General features: G+C 39.4%; 1 long non-coding RNA gene across 1 annotated transcript in view; it reads right to left on the bottom strand.

Moving 5' to 3' along the window:
- The window catches only part of LOC127021547 (uncharacterized), an 82,201-nt gene extending 75,503 nt beyond the window's left edge, over nucleotides 1-6,698 (bottom strand). Inside the window, exons 1-2 of the long non-coding RNA XR_007767234.1 lie at nucleotides 6,619-6,698; nucleotides 6,444-6,520 (exon numbers count right to left, since the gene is read on the bottom strand). This is a non-coding gene — a long non-coding RNA (uncharacterized LOC127021547). The remainder of the gene's footprint in view (nucleotides 1-6,443; nucleotides 6,521-6,618) is intronic.
- Nucleotides 6,699-8,090: the final 1,392 nt, after the last annotated feature.

Here is an 8,090-nt window from a genome sequence, read left to right on the forward strand (position 1 = left end):
AAATAAGACAATACATCTTATCTGCCAAAGGTAACAAAAATATCATGAGAACTCTCCTTTCTTTAAAAAAAAAAAAAAAAAAAAATCTGCAACTGGAGAGAAAAATAAATATCAAAAAAAGAGAAAAAAAAGAATGATTTAAAGAGTAAAATATTTTAAAAATAATACTTTCTGTATATACAAACGTAGAAGTAAATATACCAGAGCTTTTTGTGTATGGGTAGCAAAACAAATACAGTGATCAAAATCTCTTGGATGCAATCAAATAGCTTTCCTACCTTTTTGCACACTGAATTCCAATAAAAAGCAAGACTAATTCTGAAAAGATTGCCAATGCATTTAAAAGTCCATGTCAAAGCTGTGTTTTCACCAACTCAGTACTTCCTGAACTGAAACAAGTAACTGTCCATCTAAAACACTGTAAATATTTGTAATTTCTTTATGGTTATTACATCTTGCAGATGAAAATGTAAATGAATTCTTCTACAGCTTTATCTTCTGGCCAGAACAAAGTTTTCTATCACCTATCCTATTGCAATTCTGTAAGACCAGTTACTGTGAGCAATGTATCAGAAAGAATAACGTAACTTGTGTAGAAAAATCAGCATCACCTTTACAGAAACCCCAAACTGACCTCTCTCTCTGATGAATTAACTTCACTGTGAAGTATCTTGGCCTACCATGGTTGTAAAACACAAAAATGCTATCACGTATTTCTCTAAGCTACTCAGTGCCACCGCCTTCCCCCCCAGCATTAAAATAAATAGACTTGATGGTGCTGCTTCTTGTTTTCTAGCTCCTGAGATCAACTGTTTCCAGTGTACTTTTCTATTTCTGAAATTACCTAAGACAAGAAAAAATAAAATAGAGAAAAATAAAGAAAACAAGACTAGTTTCAAATAATGCTATCTTTTCTAATTTGGCATTCTAAAAATACTTGTGTCTGTAGCTATAAAAACATGTCAACTCTTTTATTATTAAAATTGAAGCTGCCTTATCCTTCTGGAAACGTCCGCTTACATTGACAAAAGAATTTCAGGAGCTGAAAGAATGCCACAGTAAACATATCTGTATGCAGGTATCTGAATACATGGGCAACATGCTAAGTGTACCTCAGATTTAAAGTGTTGCAAAATATCAGTCAGCAATTCAAACACACTCAATCAAAGGCCATAGAAAATGACGACTTAATTAATATTTAATAAAGGTATATTGGTTATTATAATAATAAATTCATTTTTCCTTAGCTCCTCTTCCTTCCCCTTTGCAAAATCTTCAATTGGTATCCAAAGCAATTTACTTTTCTATTTGTGTTTTAACAAGTTTGAAAAGAGCAAATCACTTTGAAAACCCAGAGAGATTGGACAGGAGCTAAATGTTTTCCTTGGCAGATAACAGGATACGACGGTTGAGGTTAATTTAAACTTACGTGTGTAAAAATAAATAAGTAGTACATTGCCATCTTAAATCTATAGACTCCTTCCAAAAAGACTGCCCTAATTTAAATAAAGAATGCATAAGGTAATGCATCAAATACATACCAAATATGGAACCAACATTCACTCGTTTTTTATTCATAAAACTCTCATTTGGAGCATCAGTGAGATGAAGCTCTTTGGAGCGCCCCCCCCTTTTTTAAAACAAAACAACAAAACATGATCAATGCTTAGACATGTATTTTGGAGTATCATGCCTGGACAATTTTTATAAGAGTTTTGAAAAGTTTTGTGGAAGACCCTGAAAACCACTATAGCAGTCAGATCATTATTGCAAACTATTATGTATATAGGCTTAATCCAAATCCCATTTGAAGTCGATGGAAAAACCCCCGTCGCCTTCAGAGGCCTTTGGATCAGATCCTTTGTTTCCAGAGGTACGGCGTAGCAGATTTCAAATGTATGCAAGAGGGAAGAGTATACAACTACTAAATAACTGGTAACACTAATCTTCTGTGAAAAAAGACTGTTTTTACACAGGGCAACTCAAAATGATGAGATCTTATATTTGATGGTATATATTTTTAAAAGACAGGCTGCAAAGGGCCTGATTCTGAGCATTTTATTCCTGTATATCCACCTACAAATCGAGGCATCTTAAACACAATTATGTTCTATTTTGGAGATCATAAGTAAAATTTTAGTGAAATCCTACTAGTACTGGGGTCACTAGGAGATTTAAAATATTCTACATGAGTGCAGGAATACCTGTGGACAAATTTCTGCATCGTTCCTAGGAAAATAACAAATTGGTTTGCTCGCTAGTAAGAAGTTATAGGCCAGATTTATTAGTGATTACACAAACGTGCATACATACTACGTTAGTGAATATCTGGGTAGAGAGGGATTGCTCCAAAGCCCATCAAATTCAACAGAATTCATCCTATTGTGGATCAGGCACGGAGCCAAATGCATAAACAAGTACAGATTTGCACAGCCAGTACAGTTTACAGTAGTATAAACTCAGGACTTGCAAAAGTGCGTGTGCACTTGAAAATATCTACCCCGCCATTTTATATCTACTGGGATCACTCTACTTATGAATGTCTATTGTGCTGGCTACCGGGATTTCAACTTTTTGTCTTCTGGCTGCAACCATAAGTCTAGCTAGCTGCATGCATACTGAATAAATGAATACCTATCTTTGCAAAAATCAAATGCATTGTACAAGCATGCACGCTATACGAACATGTATGTAGCTACGAAGAAACACGTTCTACAGTACGCCTTATTTGAGAAACAAAGACATGCAATCGTATTTCTAAATTTTTTTTTTTCTTCTCAGACAGGTACAGGCGCCATAAATCAAAATCAAAACTGTATGGCTGTATTGCTTTGTTATATATATTAGACTTCCACAACAACCACCATGGGGGGGGGGGGGGGGGGAAGGAGGGAGGGCTGATTACCTGCACCTGTTTCAAGCTGAGAGTGACTGATGCAGTGAGTAGGAAAAATGCCTAATTAGAGAGCATTTCCATTTTCTTGAGGGAAGGTGTCACGATCCCAGGCCTGCCCATGCCCTGAGCACCCATGTGCACAGGAGACTTTGAACGCTGCCGTACGAGGTACAAGGCCCTGCCAAGGTTTATCATGCCACAGGAATATGTGGCACATGGACGAAGGCCGATTACAGTGAAACCACTCTGCCTGCAAGGGAGCTGCTGAAACACTGAGTGGATGTGAATTACACCCCGCCCCTCTTCCCCTCCACCCCCCCAAAATTTTTTTCAAAAGAAAACTGGATGAAACAAGGCATTCCTTCCACTCCTCCTTTTATTTCTCCTTAGCTGCTACAAAACATTTATGAATACTTGGCATGTACTAGGAGAAGGCAGTGCTGTACCAATACAGCCATACAAAATACAATCCAGTCTTATGTTATCTTCTATATTCAGTGAAGACAAGAACTCCGGACTGCACCCACATTTGAAAGTGGTAACTCCTGCTCCATTCCCTTTCCCTTTCTCTTTCTTCTCTCCACCTCCTCCCTTTTCCCTCTCCTTTACCCACAATACAATCTCCCTTAACCTGATCCAAACCTGACAGCATTCATCTAGGCAAAATTCCAATTAATTTCAAAAAGTTTAGTCTGAATAAGGACGCCACACATCCCATTTATTATCTCTGAAAGTAACCATCACATCGTAACCCACCTATTTGTGTTAAATGCTGTGGACTACGCTCCTCTTGTTTCATTGCAAGCTGCTCTCTGCCTTGCACATAACAGTGCTCTCTGTTGAGCACTTCGTATTACTCACAGGCCTAGAATATATGTACCTTTCCCTCGTGTTCCCCGCTTTCTCAGCGTTAGTATCATTCGGTAAAAGCCATATTTTTAGTCAAGATAGGTGGGAGTTTAAGAATAGACTGTTCATTTATCAGCAATGCCTTACATATCCTTTCAGAGTATAAAAATCCATTCGGAGGACGGGGCAGGGGGGGAGAAAGACGGAGTTTGGAGCAAAACCAGTGCATCTTAGATTATTTTCACTGTGTTTCACTCAATTATTATTATCTGAAAATACGCAAAACTTCATCCTAGTCAGCTATAAAAAAATTCTTTTAATTAAGCAAAGTATTGTCTATGCTTTTAATTTTTCATTCCATGCACCAAACATTTTGTACGAGAATCTTGGCAGTCCAACACAAAACACTTTCAAAATGTAAATGCTGTAGCTCATGTGCATAATTCCTGAAGGCATTCATCTGCAGGGCTGAATATTTCTACCAGCAGTTATATTTCAAGTTACAGACTAAAAATAATTTTAAATTTAAAACCTGGAATTCACCAAACTAATGAACAGATTTTAATCCTTCCTCAATTAACATACACGTGATCTTTATGCATTGCTATGTTCATTTTCAGCATGCTTATAGAAATCCTCACTGTGAAATAAACGAGTAATAAGGCAATTCAGCTTCTTTTACTTTCACAGCAATCATTTCTAGCAAGCCACCACAAAATAATGAACTAATACACCAGAAGCAATTTTATATTCCTTTAAGTGCTAGACCTCAGCAACAAAACAACCCCAACAAGTATTACAACCTAAGAAAAAAAAAAAAAATCCTCTTTAGATAAACAGCATCATTAGGAGTAATATCACTGAGTACCCTGAAATTTCTCAGTGAGGAGTGTTTAGCAGTTTGTGATTTTATAACACTGACTACAAGTTAAAACCCTCAACTAATATTTTATTTGCATTGTACTATGTAGCTACTACAGGCCTCTAAAAAGTACTCTGAAGAAATTAATTTTAACTATCACCAAGCCATACGTTCCTAAATTCCTTTCTTAATCTACACAGTTCACTAAAATATTCTCTACTTACTTTGAGCTTGATCGGCCAATAAATACTGCTTTACTACTTAAAGTTATGAGTTGTTTTTCAGTTTATGTTGCCATAAAACAGTTCAAATGCAATGCCAATACAGAGATGGTTTTGATACAATGCTGTCAATGGCCTGAATTAAAAACTATTTTTGTACAAATCACTAGGTATTTTCTAATTATTGGGGGGGGACCCCAAACTTATTTGGATTTCTTTTGTTATTTACTTTAATTCCTGGCTATAAATAACATTAAAGGCAGAAGATTAAAATATTTTACATAAGCATACCATTTTTTTCAGTGTAGAGGAAAGCATTTTGTTTTAGAAATATATATGAAACGACTAGCTTCCTCATAAAGTGTCTTTAAAATATATTTATTTCCAGATACTTTAATTTGCACATGCACTTGTCTATATAAAGAATACAAAGTAAGTATTATAATAGGTCTGGCAATTTCATAGTAGTAATAAATCTTAAGTGTTTAACTGTCTGCAAAATTGTGCCTAACTCAGTACATCTATATCCACATGCTACTTTGATCTATAAATGGCATTACTCTAATATTTAAGTATTATACTTAAAATAAATTCCTTCATTAACATCCGAAGAGCAAGAGAAAGAGAGTGGGAGTGTGCGTGAGCATGTGCCCGTGCGCACACGTAAAAGATAAAGAAGAAAATACACTTACAGCACTTATGGACCTTTAAAGGCCATGAAAAATAGTATTTTAAAAATATATGATAAAAATAGTAATTATAAACTAATCCTGAACAATTCCAGGTATTATAAAATTTAAATACGAACCCTGAAAATATTTATGTCCAAATTCACTTTGCTAAGACAATCAGGAAACGTAATTGTAATGACATACAATTACTGAAGATTATCACAGTTACCTTAAAAAATATTAGTTGAAAAATGCGAACACATACCCTCACGTATACACACACACAAATGGCATAAAACCCTACGTACTTGTTAGCAGCTGCATTAGAATTGCTCTGCACATGCATGTTTAATAATGTTTCAAACATACTGAAATATTAAATAAATATAAAAACTTGCACCATCCAACTTTGTTTCTTTTCTTGAGGTTCCTTCTTTTTTTTTTTTTTTTTTTTTTTTTAAAAAAAGGGAAGGGGGGGAATGCCATTCAGGAAAGAAGCTATATTGTAATCAATGAAGGCAAGACTGGCACAAGTCCTAGAACATTTGCATTCAGAAATAAAAGCTGTGATCGACCTTTGTCTGCTAAGAAAATGAAGCTTGCTGGTTTTAAACAGGCTAGCGAAGGGAGGGGCAGACTTGATAGAGAGGGAGAAGAGAACCTAAAAAATAGCAACAATAGCAAATATTAGTATATCACATCCCTAATAGCCAGCAAGCGATCATCCAGAATGAGCCTAAACCTCGCCGGGCTGATAACGTACTACTGGTTAATAATAAATTAATAGTCAGACGCCAGCCAATTTGCCGATACCCACGTAGTTTCTGAAACTTAATTCTCCTACTTGGTAATTACTCGCCGCTCACGCCATCGTAGCGGTACATAAACACGAAATGCTGGTGCCCGTCAAGGGGGAGCAGGGAAGCGGTGGGAAAGCAGCTTACCCTGCGCAGGGTGGGAAGCCAGCCTCGGGGAGCCGCCGATGGTGGTGGTGGTGTTCACCTTGCAGCTCTGCAGTCTCCTGGAAAAGCAGGCAGAAGGCACTGAGCGAGCGCTGTGGCATTTCTCGCCCTCGCAAGTGCATGCAGGCCTGGGAGAGGAGGGGAAGGCGGTCCTTACCTAGCAACCGGCGCCGGCTTCTCCTCCGCCCGCTCCCCTGCCACAACTGCCCCCGGCTGCCAGCGCCCGGCAGCAACAATGGGCGGCTGCGAGGGGTGGCATGGAAGGGAAGGGAAGGGAAGGGGAAAGGGAGAAGCGAGGGGAGGGAGGGAAGGGAAGGGAAGGGAAGGGAAGGGAAGGGAAGGGAAGGGAAGGGAAGGGAAGGGAAGGGAGAGGAGACAGAGACGGAGGGAGAGAGGAGGGGAGGGGAAAAAAGAGAAGCGTGTTAAGCTTGTCTGGTAGTTAACAAGTCTTGAATGAAGAATGTTAGCAAACAGACAAACAGCATGTCTGATGCATGCTAATAGTCCTGGCTTCACCACTGACACTATGAATAATTCAGTAGAAAGGAGGGAAAAGAAGGGGGGGGGGGGGGGGGGGGGGAGAAGGCACCCTCCACCCTCCCTTCATGCTTTCAAATGTCTGCAGAGAAGACGAGAATAAAAAGTATGCCGCAACTTTCTCCTTTCCACCCATCGCTAAGAAAATATTCGGCAAAAAGGCCAGTTAGACACCATCACTTTCGCCAGTGCTGCCTCTTAGAGATTTTCGATTCCTATTTTTGTTGGCTATTAATTCCCCCCCCTCCCCTCTTTACCGCCTATTTTACTTCTTTTGTCTAGGAGCTGGCACCTGTCCCAGAGACGGCATTTTACTGCACATCCCCTTTTCCCTCCTCAGCAGAGAAAGAGGAGGGAGAGGTTTGCAAGGACGAAACAGCCTGTGCAGCCCCTACCCCACACCCAGCCCCCTGCTTCCCCCCCCCCCCCCCCAGTATTTCCATTTCAGCCATGGTCAAATTACAAGGGGTTTGGAGGGATATCATCCGCCCTATTTCACATGGCACAGATACCTAAAGCCATTTAAAATATATTTCTATTAAAGAGAAAGAGAAAACGAGCGAGAGCGAGAGGCTTGTTCCATAAGCAGCACTGTGCACTGATACGCAGGGGAGAAAAATCACAAATAAAAGCCTTCATTCTCACAGCATACAAACTAGCAAAGCCCGATTCATTGCTCAGTCAAAGAAATCAATTTCTTTAACGGAGGAAAAAAAAAGAGAGAAAGGAGAGAGAGAAAAAAGAATCAGCGGAGGGGAAAATACTTGGAGCTTTAACCTCAACATTGCGATACACAGTACAGCCGAGCACAGCGCAGGAGAGACAGAAAACGAGCCCCGTTCTGAAACGGTGGAAGAGGAGGGTTAAATCAAGCAGAGGAAAAAGAAGATCCTATTTGCAGCATTTTTAAAAGTTCTGCTCTGGCAAAGGCCGTCTGAAGGGGAGGCCCTTGCAGCAGGAATGCGAGCAGCAGCAGCAGCAGCAACCTTTTTTTCAGAGTCCAGCCTCCCCCTTGCGAGCGACTGGAGCAATCTGGCTAAGGAAGAGGAGGAGGAGGACGTGAGCTAGCGAAACGCAGAGGGCTAGAGCTGA

Source organism: Gymnogyps californianus, chromosome 1, assembly GCF_018139145.2.
Source record: "Gymnogyps californianus isolate 813 chromosome 1, ASM1813914v2, whole genome shotgun sequence".
In the NCBI taxonomy this organism is placed as follows: Eukaryota; Metazoa; Chordata; class Aves; order Accipitriformes; family Cathartidae; genus Gymnogyps; species Gymnogyps californianus.